This window comes from Procambarus clarkii, chromosome 58 (genome assembly GCF_040958095.1).
Source record: "Procambarus clarkii isolate CNS0578487 chromosome 58, FALCON_Pclarkii_2.0, whole genome shotgun sequence".
NCBI classification, from domain to species: domain Eukaryota; kingdom Metazoa; phylum Arthropoda; class Malacostraca; order Decapoda; family Cambaridae; genus Procambarus; species Procambarus clarkii.
In genome coordinates, this window is record NC_091207.1 from 27,239,402 (window position 1) to 27,258,940 (window position 19,539).

Sequence of the window (19,539 nt, forward strand, 5' to 3'; positions counted from 1 at the left end):
CAAAACTTTTAGCCTCTACAACAATCACTGTCCTCTCCTCACTTAGCAGATAACTGCCAAAGGATTAAACAACCCTAGCTCGCAAATGGCATACTTAGAGCAATTAACAACACGTATATGAAAAAAACCCGCATAGGATTGGCCTAGTTACAAAAGAAGAAGTTAAGAGATACTCATCAATGCTTACCAATATAATGCAAAGAGCCAAAGCTTCCTTTTATGAGAATAGATTTCAAGAACAAAAGGAAATATGAAAAGTATATCGAAAGCTATTTCCAACATCCTAGGGTCTAAAAACAATCACATAACAAGCAGATAATACTCTACAAAGACGGTTACACACTTGCAACAGACTTAGATATTGCAACTGAATGCCATAGCGTCTATTAATCAATTGGTACTAACCTTGCCAGAAAAATCCCTGAGACCCAAACTCATTTTACTACATATCTCACAGACAGCTATCCTAACGCTCTACTACTTTTATCAGTCAGCCGGAAAGACATTATACCAATAATTCAATCCCTTAAAACAAAAGCTGAGAATTTTAATGAAATAGCGTCTATGATATATAAGAGTGCTCCCCCTGCTCTTGCACCACCACCACTCTGCTATTCAACAAATCTCTAGAGTGTCATACTAGATATTCATAAAAAATGACATCAAGTGTCATTTTCTTATATCCATAAAAAAACAAGAGTGTCGCCAGTTCATTAAGGAGGCGAGACAACTGACAAACAAATACACACCAATATCAAATCTACCTATGCTTTCAAAAATATTTGAACAAATTATTTACAAATAGCTCTATTCCTACATTGTAAAACTCAACATATTAAGTCCCTGCCAGTTTCGCTTCCGTTCCCAAAAGAGTACTAATGATGCCATTATTAGTCTGCATAATATAATTTAGACAGCCCTTGACAAAAATTAGTTCCCAATTGGCCTTTTTATTGACCTGAGAAAGGCCTTTGATAATGTAAACCATAACTATTTTATTTATTTATTTATTTATTTATATACAAGAAGGTATATTGGATTTGTGAGAATACATAGCATAGTATTTACAATCTTGTAAAGCCACTAGTACACGCAGCGTTTCGGGCAGGTCCTTAATCTAACAAAAAATTTTAAGTAGGTAAATTCTAGCAGAATTAATAAAATGATAACAGATACAGTGCAAGAAAAAAATGAGATGAGAGAGATTAGTAAGTATAGTAAAGCACATTGGTATATTAAAGCTCTGAATGATTACATTTACAACTTGATTGGTAATTTAAACAAGATTAATAGACACCATACAGCAGATTGATAGCACATATAAGAAGACAGCAATGATCACAATGGTAAAGATGTTCAGATTGGGTACATAAGGATTGGGGGATTGGGAGATTGGGTAGCACTAGATACAATGTAATTTTAAAGCAAAAGGTAAAAAACTATGAAGACGAAATTAGGTACTTTTTAGTTTTGTTTTTGAATGTCGCAAAAGTTGGACAGCTTTTCAATTCATTAGGGAGTGAGTTCTATAGACTGGGTCCCTTTATTTGCAGAGTGTTTACACAGATTAAGTTTGACTCTGGGGATATCAAAGAGATATTTATTTCTGGTGTGGTGATAAAGGGTCCTATTACATCTGTCCAGGGAGAATTTCAGAGCAGGATTTGCATTTAAGAACAGGGCAATAGATCCACTGCTATTAAACATTGTTTTGTGCGCGATGGTAAAATAATAGCTAGGAAGACTGACTCTGGAAAAACTTATGTCATAACCACTGAGGAACACGTCACTTCGTTCCTGGATGACTGTGGGATATCAGCTGAATAACCAGAACATAATTTGTAGTCTCACATACAACCAAAGTGTACTTAAGCTCTGCCTTTCCTTTCCAAAGGTGTTTATTTTTATTTTTATTTTTTTATTTTTTTTTGTTTGTCATCTTTGCCTGTTTTATACTCTTAATTATTTGTTTTTAGTTAATCCCCTTGTCACTAAACCTAGGGCTTTTTATTACCCTGTTAATTAACCATTACTAAGCTAATTATCTTAAAGATCATTTTTTTTTTATGATTATTATTTTTCTTATTATTTTTTATTTTACATTTATATTGTCAGTCTCTACTGATTTTTTGTTTTTTATTTTATGTAACTTCTGTGTCCTCCCTGGCTATCTATTGAATCTTTATTTTACTTCTAAATTGTTACTATTTTATTGTATTTGCTTTTATTCTTGTGTTTTGCTTTATCGTGTATCTTGTATCGTGATCCGTCTGCATCTCTATGCACACTGATATTGATCCTGATCAAAATCTTCTGTCTCATATCTACACCAACCAGCACATTGATCATCATTATTGCAAGTATTTCACAGCACACCAGTCTAAAAACAAACTTCAAAATAGCACCTGTCTATCAGTTTATAACCAAAATGTTAGATCACTTGGTAAACATTTTGACGATTTAAATGCATTACTCACAGCACTAGGTACTAACCTATCGTTCATTATTTTAACAGAAACTTGGCTAAATAAAGACTATACCCAACTCTACAACTTAGCTGGTTATAAAGCCATTCATAACTGTAGGCCTAATAAAAAAGGTGGTGGCACAGCTATATATTACCGAGATACATTTATCTGCAACAGTGTTATTAGTGACAGAGATGACTACTGTGAATATACTTTTGCTCAGTTTACAATTAAATCCCTTAAATCCTCTTTGACTATTGGAGCCATCTATAGATTTCCCAATACTAACATAGCTTCTTTCTCAGACAACCTAAGGAATCTTATTATAAACAACAATCTCAACAAAAACCACATCATTCTGGGAGGAGATTTTAATATTGACCTGGGTCAACAAAATTGCTTTCAAGTTGACTATTTCCTTAACAGCATGAACTCCTGTATGCTAATCCCCACAATCACCAAACCTACCCGAGTCACTCAAACATCAGCCACTACCTTGGACCACATATGGACAAACATAACAGCTCCCCTTGTATCTGGTATAATCTACGACAGAACAACTGACCACTATCCTACCTTTCTCATAGCGAACATGGACATAACATCACCAAACAGCAAGAAACTTTCATTTAGGCTAAACAGTGAATCAGCTTTAGACAATCTTACAGAGGCACTTTACAATATTAACTGGGATTCTGAATTCAATAATACCCATGAAATAAATTCATTAGCTAACCTCTTCATCTCCAAAACTCTAAGCCTCTACAACCTTCATTGTCCCCTTCTTACCAAGCAAGTAACTGACAAAAGATTAAACAATCCATGGCTCACAAGTGGCATTCTCAACTCAATCAACAAGAAACATGAATATGAAAAGAAAGTTAGGATTGGCCTAGTTTCAAAGGAAGTAGCTAAAAGGTACTCATCAATGCTTACCAGTATCATAAGAAAGGCAAAACTTGCATATTATGTGAATAGATTCAATGAAGCAAAAGGCAACATGAAAAGCACTTGGAAAACTATCTCTAGTATCCTAGGAACTAAACAACACTCACATAACCAAATAAAACTCTACAAGGATGGGGATATACCGTCAACTGATTTAGAAATGGCAAATGAATTTAATAGTTTCTTTTCATCGGTTGGTGCTAATCTTGCCAGTAAAATCCCACAGACTCAGACACATATTAACACATATCTCTCAGGCAGCTATCCAAACTCTCTTCTCCTTTCACCAATCAGCCCGGCAGATGTTGTGTCCATCATACATTCTCTAAAAACCAAGGCAGGGAACACCAGTGAAATTCCGTCCATTGTGTACAAGAGAGCCTCCCATGCCCTTGCCCCACCCATAACACTACTGTTCAACAAATCTATAGAGTGTCACACCTTCCCTGATATCCTCAAAAAAGCAAGAGTAACGCCAGTCCATAAAGGAGGCAATCCGGCGGACATAAACAATTATAGACCAATATCAAATCTACCCACTCTATCAAAAATATTTGAAAAAATTATTTACAAACAGCTCTATTCCTACCTCGTAAAATTCGACATACTCAGCCCCTGCCAGTTTGGCTTCCGGTCCCAAAAGAGCACCAATGATGCAATCATTAGTCTCCTTGACATTATCTACTCAGCCCTTGACAAAAATGAGTTTCCGATTGGACTCTTCATTGACCTAAGAAAAGTCTTTGATACTGTTAATCACAACTACCTCTTACTTAAACTCCAGCATTATGGAATCCGAGGCCTTGCCCTTGACTACATCCGATCCTATCTTAGTGACAGACACCAATATGTAACCATCAATGATACAACTTCTTCCACTCTACCAATTACCGTTGGAGTGCCACAGGGCAGCATCTTAGGACCTCTTCTATTTCTTATATATATAAACGATCTGCCTAATGTCTCTAATATTCTCAACCCTATATTGTTTGCTGACGATACTACATTTATCTACTCAAACCTCAACCCACATACACTAAATAATGTTGTGAATAATGCATTAAAAAAAGTCCACTTATGGATGTCAACGAACAAACTAACATTAAACATCGAAAAGACTTACTACATCTTATTTGGAAGCAAATCATCAAATGCAATTCAGCTACAGATAGACAACATTAACATCAGTAATAAAAATGATGGCAAGTTTCTTGGCCTATTCCTAGACAAGAGACTCAACTTCAGCACCCACATTCAACACATAACTAAGAAAGTCTCTAAGACAGTTGGTATACTCTCCAAAATCAGATATTATGTTCCTAACTCTGCTCTCCTCTCACTATATTATGCACTAATCTACCCCTATCTTAATTATGGTATCTGTGCATGGGGGTCTACCACTGCAAACCACCTTAAGCCCATCATCACACAGCAAAAATCTGCTATCAGAATTATAACTAACTCTGCTTTCAGACAACACTCAGCTCCCTTGTTTAAATCTCTAAACTTGCTAAATATTAACTCCCTCCACACATTCTCTTGTGTCAACTACATTTACAAAACCCTGTTCTTAAATGCAAACCATGCTCTGAAACTCTCACTGGGCAGATGTAATAGGACCCATTATCACCACACCAGAAATAAATATATCTTTGATATCCCCAGGGTCAAACTTAATCTGTGTAAACACTCTATGCAAATTAAGGGACCTAGTCTATGGAACTCACTCCCTAGTGAATTGAAAAACTGTAAAACTTTTGCCTTATTTAAAAGCAAAACCAAAAAGTACCTAACTTCATCTTCTTAGTTTCCTACACTGAGCTTTAAATTTGCTCTGTACCTAGTGTTACCCAATCTCCTAATTTTTATGTAATATCAAACAACCTTATCATCGTGTTCATTGCTGTCTTCTTTTATGTGCTAGCCATATGCTGTATTGTGACTACCAATTTTTGTCAACTACCATTCAAGCTGTCATTGCAATCAATCTTATATTGTTTCTGCTGTATTGTGCCTACCAATTTGTTGTCAACTACCATTTTAAGCTGTCATTGCAATCAATCTTAGCTACCTATGTGCTTTAATATACTGTACCTACAATTTTCTCTCATCTTCTTCTTTTTTTTTTTTATTTTTTTTTTTTTTTTTTTTTTTTTTTTTTTTTTCCATTTCATGTAATCTGTTATCATTTTTTTGTCTATAAATTTTGCAAGTATTTACCTCCTTAAAATTTTCTTAGATTAAGGACCTGCCCGAAACGCTGCACGTGCTAGTGGCTTTACAAGACTGTAATTACCATATTTGTATCCTCACATTCCTTATGTACATTCTTGTATATGCAGAAATAAATAAATAAATAAATAAAAGGTTTTGTAAATGTAATTGACACAAGAGAATTTGTGGAGTGAGATTATGTTTAGCATGTTTAGGGAGTTAAACAAGGAGGCTGAGTGTTGTCTGAAAGCAGAGTTTGTTATTATTCTGATAGCAGATTTTTGCTGGGTGATGATGGACTTGAGGTGGTTTGCAGTGGTTGAACCCCCATGCACAGATACCATAATTAAGGTAGGGATAGATTAGTGCATAATATAGTGAGAGGAGAGCAGAGTTAGGTACATAATATCTGATTTTGGAGAGTATCCCAACTGTTTTAGAGACTTTCTTAGTTATGAATTGTATGTGGGTTGAGTCTCTTGTCTAGGAATAGGCCAAGAAAATTTCCATCATTTTTATTGCTAATGTTTACATTATCTATCTGAAGCTGAATTGCATTTGTAGATTTGTTTCCAAATAAAATGTAGTAGGTCTTTTTTATGTTAAGTGTTAGTTTGTTGGTTGACATCCATAAGTGGACTTTTTTAGTTCATTATTAACAACATTATTTAGTGTATGTGGGTTGGGGTTAGAGTAGATGAGGGTAGTGTCATCAGCAAACAAAATAGGTTTCAGAATGTTAGAGACATTAGGCAGATCATTGATGTATATAAGAAATAGGAGAGGTTCCAAGATGCTGCCCTGTGGCACTCCAACGGTTATTGGTAGAGTGGGAGAGGTTATATTATTGATGGTTACACATTGATGTCTATCACTAAGATAAGATTGGATATTCAAACATTCTGAAACCTATTTTGTTTGCTGATGATACTACCCTCATTTTCTCCAACCCTAACCCACATACACTAAATGATGTTGTTAATAATGAACTAAAAAAAGTCCACTTATGGATGTCAACCAACAAACTAACACTTAACATAGAAAATACCTACTACATCCTATTTTGAAGCAAATCAACAAATGCAATTCAGCTTCAGATTGACAATGTAAACATTAGCAATAAAAATGATGGAAAGTTTCTTGGCATATTCCTAGACAAGAGACTCAACTTCAGTACCCACATATAACACATAACTAAGAAAGTCTCTAAAACAGTTGGTATACTCTCCAAAATCAGATATTATGTTCCTAACTCTGCTCTCATCTCTCTATATTATGCACTAATCTATCCCTATCTCAACTATGGTATCTGTGCATGGGGTTCAACCACTGCAAACCACCCCAAGTCTATCATCACCCAGCAAAAATCTGCTATCAGAATAATATCAAATTCTGCTTTCAGACAACACACAGCCCCCTTGTTTAACTCCCTAAACATGCTAAACATAATCTCACTCCACAAATTCTCTTGTGTCAACTACATTTACAAAACCCTATTCTTAAATGCAAATCCTTGTCTGAAACTCTTCCTGGGCAGATGTAATAGGACCCATTATCACCACACCAGAAATAAATATTTCTTCGATATCCCCAGAGTTAAACTTAATTTGTGTAAACACTCTATGCAAATAAAGGGACCCAGTTTATGGAATTCACTCCCTACTGAATTGAAAAGCTGTCCAACTTTTACATCATTCAAAATCAATACTAAAAAGTACCTAATTTCATCTTCATAGTTTTTCTCTTTTTGCCCTAAAATTGCACTGTATCTATTGCTACCCAATCTCCCAACATTTTTGTTCCCAATTTGAACATCTTTACCATTGAGATCATTGCTGTTTTCTTATATGTGCTGCCATTCTATTGTATGGTGTTTATAAATCTTGTTTATCTGTATCTTTTGCTACCCAGTCTCCCAATCTTTATGTACCCATTCTGAACATCTTTACCATTGTGATCATTGCTGTCTTATATGTGCTGTATGGTGTCTATTAATCTTGTTTAAATTACTAATCAAGCTGTCAATGTAATCAATCAGAGCTTTAATATAACAATGTGCTGTAATATACTTACTTATCTCTCTCATCTCATTTTTCTCTTGTAATGTATCTTTCATTTATCAATTCTGATTGAACTTACCTACTTAAAATTATCTGCTAGATTAAGGACCTGCCCGAAACGCTGCGCGTACTAGTGGCTTTACAAGAATGTAATTACTGTACTATCCAATGTATTCTCACAAACCCAATGTACCTTCTTGTATATATATAAATAAAATAAAATAAATAAAATAAATAAAATAAAATATAGTCCAGTGCGTGGCCTCGGATTCCATAATGATGAAGTTTACGTAAGTGGTAAGAGGTATCTCTTACTTAAACTTCACCACTATCATATTCGAGGCCTTGCTCTGGACTATATTCGTTACTATCTCAGTGACAGACTCCAGTATGTAGTCATCAATAATATAATCTCCTTCACACTACCATTGACCGTAGGGGTGCCACAGGGCAGCATCTTGAGACGTCTCATATTTCTTATATACATCAATGATTTGCCGAATGTTTCTAACAATCAACCTTAACTATTTGCTGACGATACTATTTTCATCTGTTTTGACCACAACCCCCACATACTAAATAATATTGTCACCAATGAATTAAAAAAGTCCACTCATGGATGTCAGCCAACAAACTTACACTAAATATAAAAAAGATTTACTATATTTTATTTAGTAGTAAATTATCAAATCATGTTAACATTACAAACAAAAATGAGGGAAAGTTCCTTTGCCTATTCATATACAAGAGACATACAATTACACATCGCAAAAAAAGTATCGAAAATGGTTGGTATACTTTCTAAAATTAGATATTATATTCCCCACTCTGCTCTCCTCTCATTATACTACGCCCTAATCTATCTTAATCTTACGTAGGATATCTGCGCATGGGGTTCATTCCAGGCAAATTACCTCAAGCCTATCATCACTCAGCAAAAATATGCTATTATAACTATAACTACTATAATTAGTAGTTATAGATATAGTATATATTATAGTAGTTATAGATATAGTATATATTATAGTAGTTATAGTAAAACTATAACTACTATAATTAGAACTATAAATACCAGTCTCCGTGGTGCAGTGGTAAGACACTCGCCTGTCGTTCCGCGAGCGCTTTGTCATGGGTTCGTATCCTTGCCGGGGAGGATTTACTGGGCGCAAATCCTGAACACCAAATCTTTAACTCAACAGTAAAATGAGTACTTGGTTGTAAAAACGATTCTTCGCGGCGGGGATCGTGTTCCAGGGACCTGCCCGAAACGCTACGCGTACTAGTGGCTGTACAAGAATGTAACAACTCTTGTATATATCTAAAAAAAAAAAAATAACAAACATCTTCAGACAGCCCACGAACTCTCTGTTAAATCACTTATTAACATGCTAAACATTCACTCACTGCACATATTCTCATTTGCTGTTTACATGTACAAAACCTTGTTCCTAAATGCTCATCTTGATCTGAAACTTTTCCTTGATAGGTGTACAGTAATTGAACCCCTGAGCACCACACCAGAAGGAAATATATCTTTGAAATATATCTATCTGATATATTTCAAAGATATATAAATAAATGAAATCAAAGATATATTGAAATGAAATAAATAAATGATATATTGAAATAAATATATCTTTATACCCTAGAGTCAGGCTAAATCTGTGCACACACTCCAAGCAAATAAAAGGGCCCAGGGAACTGACTCATTGATGAATCAAAAATTTTTCCATCCAATGGCCTGTTCAAAAGTAAAACAAAAAAGTACCTTATTTCATCCTCGATGTTTCCTAGTTTGTATTTCAAACTCACACTGTATCTTGAACAACCCACTTCCCCAATATTATTACTTAGGATTAATTAAGCACTTAATCTTTTCCAATGTTAAGATTAAGGTAAAGATGAACTAGATATTAGGATAAATATGATATACCTGTTAATTTATTTAAAATATATATTTGCTGTTGTTATTGTTTAAGATTCGCTACCTGGAACAAAAAAGTTCCAAGCAGCACGGGCTATGGTGAGCCCGTGACCAAAATATATATTTAAAATATTTATATATAATATATATATAACCTGTCAATTTATATTGTTGATATAAAAGCTTGCTACAATTTACTTTTTCACCTTACAAGATATGTTAGATTAAGAACCTGCCCGAAAGGCCATGCGTGTTAGTGGCTTTGCAAGAATGTAAAAATATCACTAATGCAATCTCACCAACTCATTGTACCTTCTTGTAAATAAAATATTATCATTATTATAAAATAAAACATTTAATTTAATAATGCAAAGGAATAATATAGTTATACAGCAGAGTAATAACTTCAAACCTCTCAGAAGTAACCCATGGCTTCAGAAACTGCACAACCTTGTGCAAATGCAATCTGAAGCTATTTCGGCCCTCCAAATCACAGTCACCAGACAACAACAAACCATAGATCGCCTCCTTGAATCGTCGACGAACAACAACCAAGAAATTCTCAACTTACAAACTGTTGCAAATGGTGCAATGGATCAAATACATAAGATTCGGGCCGAGGAAACCCTCTCAGCTCAAAGTGACCTCCTTCAAAAGCTGAAAAAACAGATCAATCTCCTTCAGATTCACCAGGCGGCTTCCGAAGATGACCAAGAGCAACAACAACTTCATGACTCCCTGATAATTAGCTCTACTGATTCACCTGATGAACAACAAGGTGAGAATTGTTGTAACATAGCCCACACCCTAATTAATTCAAAGATCAGAGTCAATGTTGAAATCAAATCAGCTATCAGGATAGATAAAAACAGTTCCCGTAGCAGCAGGAGAATGCTCATCAAACTTGCAAATCCCTCTGAGAAGTTTGACCTCATACAATCAGCTGCTAAGTATAAAACCAACCTCTATATAAATGAGTGCCTTACAAAGCAGCGTGGATCCCTCCTCTTCAGGCTGCGCCAAATTCGCAAACAAAAACCTGGTCTAATCAAGCAGTGCTACACTAGGAATGGAACGATTTTTGCGAAGAAAAAAAGTACAGGAAAAAGATATGAAATAAAATGTGACCAACAACTACTGGCCTTCTTAAGTGATTGTGGTATATCTGAAAACCTGAACCCGACCAATGCCAGTACTTAAAATAACTCTTTCAGTGCCTGAGCCTAACCTAACTTAATCTAACTTTGTCTAAGGTGCTGTCTCTGCCTTACCATTTACCTAATGTTCTCTCATTCATATAATTTCCTAAATAATCCATCAAGTCTCCATGCACTTATGCAAGCATCTACCTCAGTTTCATTGTAAAATTTTACTCTTAAATCTAATCTTACCTTATTCCATTTAAATTGTAAATTTAATTGTATTGATCTATGTCATTTATTGAAATCAATTATTGATCTCATTTTGTTCTTTTAATTAAGTTCATTCTAATTATAGGTTAAAACTAAGCTAATTAAAATTTATTATCTTTAAGATTATTTTACTTTACAATTATCATTTGTCAAATTTTTTTATATACTCATCTTGACAGTCTCTACTGATTTTTTTGTTCTCTCCACCAAACTTGTGTATCCTCCATGGCTATCTAGTGACCTTTATTCTACCTCTAATTGTTTCAATTCTTTTGTTTACTTGCATTTATCGTTGTGTTTTGCCATAATTATTCTCTAATTTTAGCAGACTCAATACTTTGTAAGCTCTTATTGTATTGTTATATTATTATATTGCTGTGTTTTGCTATAATAACTTTCTATTTTACAGCAGATTTAGTTTTCATCTGTTCCTGAAATTGCTTATCTTATTGTATCGTGACATTATCTTATCTATATGCTTACTGATATTGATCCAGATCGAAATCTTCTGTCCCATATCCACACAAATCAGCACATTGATCATCATTATTGCAGGTATTACACAGCAAATCTTGCAAAAAACAAACTCCTAAATAGCACCTGCTTATCAGTTTACAACCAAAATGTTAGGTCACTTGGTAAACATTTTGATGATATAAATGCACTTCTTACAGCACTAGGTACTAAATTATCTTTCATCATTTTAACAGAAACTTGGCTAAGTAATGACTATACCCAACTCTACAATTTAGCTGGTTATAAAGCCATTCATAACTGCAGGCCTAATAAAAAAGGTTGCGGTACAGCTAGATATTACAAAGATACCTTCACTTGCAATAGTGTCATTAGTGATAGAGACGACTATTGTGAATATACCTTTGCCAAGTTCTCCAGTAAATCCCTTAAATCCTCCCTGATAATCGGTGCCATCTATAGATTTCCTAATACCAACATAGCTTTATTCTCTGACAATGTAAGGAATCTTATCATAAATAACAATCTCAACAAAAATCACATCATTCTGGGAGGTGATTTCAATATTGACCTGGGTCTTCAAAACAACCCTCAAGTTGACTATTTTCGTAACAGCATGCACTCCTGTATGCTAATCCCCACAATCACCAAGCCCACCCGAGTCACTCAAACATCTGCCACTACCCTGGATCACCTATGGACTAATATAACAGCTCCCCTTACATCTGGGGTAATTTATGACAGAACAACTGACCACTATCCTACTTTCCTCATAGCAAACATTGACACATCACCACCAGAAACCAAAAAACTTTCATTCAGGCTACATAGTGAATCAGCTTTAGGTAATCTCTCTAATGCACTCCACAATATTAACTGGGTATCTGAAATTAATAATTCACAGGATATAAACTCATCAACTAACCTCTTTCTCTCCAAACCTCTAAGCCTCTACAACACTCACTGTCCCCTTACCAAACAAGTAACTGATAAAAGAAAAAATAACCCGTGGCTCACAAGTGGCATAATTAAATCAATCAACAAAAAACATGAATACGAAAAGAAATTTAGGAGTGGCCTAGTTTCAATGGAAGTAGTTAAAAGGTACTCGTCAGTGCTTACCAGTATCATAAGAAAAGCAAAACCTTCATATTATGAGACTAGATTCAAAGAAGTAAAAGGCAACATGAAAAGCACATGGAATACCATCTCTAACATCCTGGGAACTAAACAACACTCCCAAAACCAGATAACACTCTCTAAGGATGGCCTTACACTGTCATCTGACTTAGAAATAGCGAATGAATTTAATAGCTTCTTTTCATCGATTGGTGCTAACCTTGCAAGTAAAATCCCACAGACTCAGACACATATCAACACATATCTCTCAGGCAGCTATCCAAACTCTCTTCTCTCACCAGTCAGCCCGTCAGACGTTGTGTCCATCATACACTCACTAAAAACCAAAGCTAGGAACATCAGTGAAATCCCATCCATTGTATACAAGAGCGCCTCCCATGCCCTTGCGCCACCTATAGCTCTGCTGTTCAACAAATCCCTTGAGTGTCATACCTTCCCTGATATCCTTAAAAAAGCAAGAGTAACGCCAGTTCATAAAGGAGGTAATCCGTCAGACATAAACAACTATAGACCAATATCGAACCTACCCATACTATCAAAAATATTTGAAAAAATTATCTACAAACAGCTCTACTCCTATCTCGTAAAATTCGACATTCTTAGCCCCTGTCAGTTTGGATTCCGCTCTCAAAAGAGTACCAAAGATGCAATTATTAGTCTCCTTGATATAATTTACTCAGCTCTTGACAAAAATGCGTTTCCAATTGGACTCTTCATTGACCTGAGAAAGGCCTTTGATACTGTTAATCACGATTACCTCTTAAGTAAACTACATCATTATGGAATCCAAGGCCATGCACTGGACTATATCCAATCCTATCTTAGTGATAGACACCAATGTGTAGCCATCAATAATATAATCTCTCCCATTCTACCAATAACTGTTGGAGTGCCACAGGGCAGCATCTTGGGACCTCTTCTTTTTCTTATATACATTAATGATCTGCCTAATGTCTCTAACATTCTGAAACCTATTTTGTTTGCTGATGATACTACCCTCATCTACTCCAACCCCAACCCACATGCACTAAATGATGTTGTTAATAATGAACTAAAAAAAGTCCACTTATGGATGTCAACCAACAAACTAACACTTAACATAGAAAAGACCTACTACATCCTATTTGGAAGCAAATCTACAAATGCAATTCAGCTTCAGATTGACAATGTAAACATTAGCAATAAAAATGATGGTAAGTTTCTTGGCATATTCCTAGACAAGAGACTCAACTTCAGTACCCACATACAACACATAACTAAGAAAGTCTCTAAAACAGTTGGTATACTCTCCAAAATCAGATATTATGTTCCTAACTCTGCTCTCATCTCTCTATATTATGCATTAATCTATCCCTATCTCAACTATGGTATCTGTGCATGGGGTTCAACCACTGCAAACCACTTCAAGTCCATCATCATCTAGCAAAAATCTGCTATCAGAATAATATCAAATTCTGCGTTCAGACAACACACAGCCCCCTTGTTTAACTCCCTAAACATGCTAAACATAATCTCACTCCACAAATTCTCTTGTGTCAACTACATTTACAAAACCCTGTTCTTAAATGCAAATCCTTGTCTGAAACTCTTCTTGGACAGATGTAATAGGACCCATTATCACCACACCAGAAATAAATATCTCTTTGATATCCCCAGAGTTAAACTTAATCTGTGTAAACACTCTATGCAAATAAAGGGACCCAGTTTATGGAACTCACTCCCTACAGAATTGAAAAGCTGTCCAACTTTTACATCATTCAAAATCAATACTAAAAGGACCTAATTTCATCTTCATAGTTTTTCACTTTTTGCCTTAAAATTGCACTGTATCAATTGCTACCCAATCTCCCAACCTTTATGTTCCCAATTTGAACATCTCTACCATTGTGATCATTGGTGTTTTCTTATATGTGCTGCCAATCTGTTGTATGGTGTTTATAAACCTTGTTTATCTGTATCTTTTGCTACCCAGTGTCCCAATCTTTATGTACCCAATCTGAACATCTTTACCATTGTGATCATTGCTGTCTTATATGTGCTGTCAATCTGCTGTTTGGTGTCTATTAACCTTGTTTAAATTACGAATCAAGCTGTCAATGTAATTAATCTGAGCTTTAATATACCTACTTATCTCTCTCATCTCATTTTTCTCTTGTAATGTATCTTTATTATTTATCAATTCTGATTGAAATTACCTACTTAAAATTATCTGCTAGATTAAGGACCTGCCCGAAACGCTGCGCGTACTTGTGGCTTTACAAGAATGTAAATACTGTACTATCCAATGTATTCTCGCAAACCCAATGTACCTCCTTGTATATATATAAATAAATAAATAATACCCTGTGAAAGATATAGAAAATGGACCAATATAAAGGGGATGCTGCAGAAATGTAAAATCTTGTTCATTGTTTCAGTGTCGGGAACCAAGAAGCCTGTAAGTATTATCCAAGCCCCGCCAAAGCCTTCTGGTGACCTTCCCCAAGATACAACCTGTAACGGTTCTATTGTTACGTAAAGTATGGTGACAAATAAACACAGACACTAAGATACTATATATATATTTGGTCGACTGCTCCAAGATACAAAATGGTGGTAATTATTTCCACATTATCTTTCCACTGTTTTTGTCCTAGTATTTGAAGTGCAGCTTTTGAGTCTGTGTGTATGATTGCATTTTGAGTGTTTTGTGCAATCACATATGCGAATGCCTGTTGTATGGCAAACAGCTCAGTTTGGGTTGATGATACTAGTCCTCCCAGTCTCCAATATGCCTGTACGCTGGTCGTGCAAAGAGCAGCTCCAGCACTCTCATTTTCTGTGTCCACCGATCCGTCTGTGAAGATGTGGGTGGCTCCTGCTACTGCTATGCTATACATTTGCTCTTCTATTATGCGCCTTAGGATTGTCGGATCATAGGCAGACTTTTTCATTGGGAGACAGCGTAGCGTTTTCAGACGTCGTATGAAGCTGGTTTGCCAGTGTAGCCAGCTGGGCTAATGGGGTGTCGTCAGCCATACTGAATATGGCCGGTTGAATGTGTTTTGGACAGAGTTGTATCCACAGTGATCTCACAATCTCGCTGGGGGCTGGGCCAGTTGCAGTATGCATCACATACTGAATATGCCGCAGAAGCTGAGCTGGTGTTTTGTCTGCTAATCTTTTGTCAGTGAGGAGTTGGTTCCTTTGTTGAATGCGGCGTTTCATTGCTGCCTGTAGAAGAGCGGCCTTCAATGCAGTGTACGTCCTGGTGTCCGGTGATGACAGCGGAGGCAGTGTGCATAGCCTCCGAGGTAAGTGTTGACAGGGTACAGGCATATCGGGCTTTCTCAGTCGAAATTTCGTGAAGGTCGAAAATAGCCTCCATCTGCATGAACCAAAATTCTGGCTCATCTGCGTTGTATGCTGGAAACCTGGTAGATAAATCCATGACAAAGATCTAGTTTGTGACTAGGTGTTTTTTTTCACTCACTGGGTCACCAATGTAACGGTTCTATTGTTACGTAAAGTATGGTGACAAATAAACACAGACACTAAGATACTATATATATATATTTGGTCGAATATACAGAAGTACACAGGTGATACTTTGGTGTGAGTTGAGCGCACTGAGCGTCGGTACAGTATCTCGCAAGTGTCTGCTCTAGACCACACTTGAAAGTAGACTAGTTAATGTTTGCTATTCTGCTGCTTATATGCTCGGGCAACACCTCACCGTGTTGCCCGGGCAACGCCTCACCTCATTCATCTCCAAAGGTTGACAGGAATATTAACAATGCATTTGGAGCGAGTATATTATTGGGATAAACTACTCGCTACAAACCCACAACTTGCGTAATTCCGTGGTACCTATATACTACTAGGTGACCAAAAGCAGGAGTGGAATAGAAATTATTACTGAATGCGTTTGCCATTTCGCAGAAATCTCACAAAAGACCTTCTTTAGTGCTCAGAGTTCGATAAGAACATTATAATTTTTTCATTTGAAAAAGTTTTAAATTTGAATTCTTACTAAACCTTATAAAAAATATATAAATTTTTAATTTACTTATCAAACATTTACATGGTATTTCAGAGAATAAATTAAATAACAAAGTTATTATAGATACAGTACCTTCACTATATCATTTTATGTTACATTTTTTATTTACCTTATTTTTAACTACCTATTACGGTAATATGTTCGCAAATAGTTTGTTAAATATTTGTTCTACCAATCAATTCCTTCAAATATTGATTATTAAACCAGTCCTCCTAAACGAGATCAGTATTTTGACGTTGTTTTAGCTTCAGCTAATGGAACAAAATACCATGGTAAGCACGTAAAGTGTTGGCTGGAGGCTCTTTGGAGCCATTATCTGTATCAATAGCTGATACTGGAGATTTTTTTTGTTTTTGCAGCGATATTCCTGCGCGGGCTCAAAGCCTCTGACTGGCCCACCAAGTGTTGCTCCATTATTAGTATCAATAGCTGATAATGAAGATGTTGGGGATAGGGTCCTTGGACGCGCCAATCCAATGCAAGACCATTGAAATTGAAATAAGTTTATTTAGGTAAAATACACACTAAGGGATGAGGTAGGTCAAGCTATTCTCACCCTATTCATTACGTGTTAATACATATATACACACACATGACAAACAATAAACATATTGCCGAACATTCTGAGAGATAAACGTATACATTACCATTTGGTTGGCCAGATTGGTGAACTGATTGGGTACGCACGTCGCTCACAGTTATTATTATTATTATTATTACAAGCAACAAGAAAATTGTCTCCATTAATTATGAACAGTTCCTTACTAGTCTTGTGAACAATTTGCAGCACCGTAAGTTCACGACAAAATCCATGAACGGCTCTCAAACTTCTGAACCCTCAAGGTATGTATAAATCACTGCTAAGTGAAATGTGTCCTTGAAAAAGACTATTGGCCTGATGAAATAACACCTAATTACGGAGAAGCTGAAATATTATCTCTCTATAAGAGGTTTCTTCATACTCTGCACTAAATGCCTTTAGAGACTATGTGGAGGATCATGGACGCCGCATCCCCCAAGATTTACACCCATTATTGAGCTGTTTACAAGTTATTCCCATTAGTACTACTGAGTGTGAGAGAGGATTCAGTCACATGAACCTGATAATAACAACACGCTCAAGAACTCAAGTAAATCATTTATCAGCGCATATGTTTCTTAGACTACATGGACCTCCTCTAGTTCAGTGGACTCCTGAGTCATATGCCATGTGATGGCTGGGGTACCACAGACCTGCAGATGACACCAGGACAAGAGTAGCTTCACACCCACAAGAACATCTCACACCTGATCCATCTTGAAGTTATCTTGAGATGATTTCGGGGCTTCGTGTCCCCGCGGCCCAGTTCTCGACCAGGCCTCCACCCCCAGGAAGCAGCCCGTGACAGCTGACTAACTCCCAGGTACCTATATACTGCTAGGTAACATGGGCATCAGGGTGAAAGAAACTCTGACCATTGTTTCTCGCAGGCGACCGGGATCGAACCCGGGGCTATAGGATCACGCGTCCAGTGTTCTGTCTGCTCAGCTCCATTGTGGAAACTATTGTGAAACTTTTCACTGGTTGTATTTTGTGAGCACTAAGCGTTGTAACTTCTTAAATTGATAAATACATGATTGATGTTTTTTATCTTTTGTTTGATAATTATATTTTAATAATTAATTAGTGCAATTAATATTGTACAATTAATTGATAATTAATTAGTACAAACAGGTAATACTTAATCGTGTGACATATATAGAAACAGGATAGGAAATGACGGGCTTTTGTCAAGCCCACAAGAGCACCGGCGCCTATATGGCACTGCACGTCTGCATAGCGTTACCCACTACGCTTCTGAGCAAGGCTCGTGTTCTGTCAATGTTCATCATATTCACATTAGCCTATCAAATGTCAATATTATTCCAGTTATCATTAAGTAAAACAACTGTAGAACAAAATGGGAACACCAGTCTACTCTGTGGTAGGGACATAAATAACATAATATATCACAAGAAATAATGACAGAATACAAACTTAATCATTAATGAGTTAATTATAGGCTGATGACCACTGACACATTGTAAAAGGAAAATGGCTTAGCATTGAATAACATGAATTACCAAACACGAAGCAACACTCAGACACAATAACAAATCACACTCGCGTCCAGGCTCACCATCGACCAGCACTGCTGACAAAACATCTCAACAGCCACACTTTCATGCTGAGATCATCACTTACAAACACTTCTACACACAAGAATTTAATATATTAGATACTCTGGAACAACATCTCAAATAATTATGCTTCTCATAAGGAAATAATAGTTAATGAATGACAATGCAGCACCGTATGTTCAGGCGCTGGTAACAATGACGCCCACACCAGCGTTCGCCGCCTCCAGCCTCCGTCTAATACACGTCCGCACCACTGTCTAATTCGTTCAATACAATACAACAGGATAATATAATGGCATCACTGTAACACACACAATCAGAATTATATAATGTAACAAAGTACCTATGAAACTGGAAACAGAAATATTGAAAATATATTTTCCAATGGAGGAAACCAATCCTCTTGTAACACCCAGAGATCTTCCCCTAGACCGGTCGACTGTGGCCATCCCCGCCGGTGTGATTTGTTTACAGGCGCCATAAACGTCCACAACTATCAAGAAAGTTCCACCCAAGGATACCTGGATATCTGGCTACAACAACAATATTGGAACTGGTTTATTCACGTATGTTAAGAGTGGATTAATCTGTAAACTAATTAAAAAACACAGGAGTGATAGTATACATTATCAAAAATTCAAATTACAGACTGCAAATAGCCATTTCATACTGTATAACATATATGCACGATGTAGTG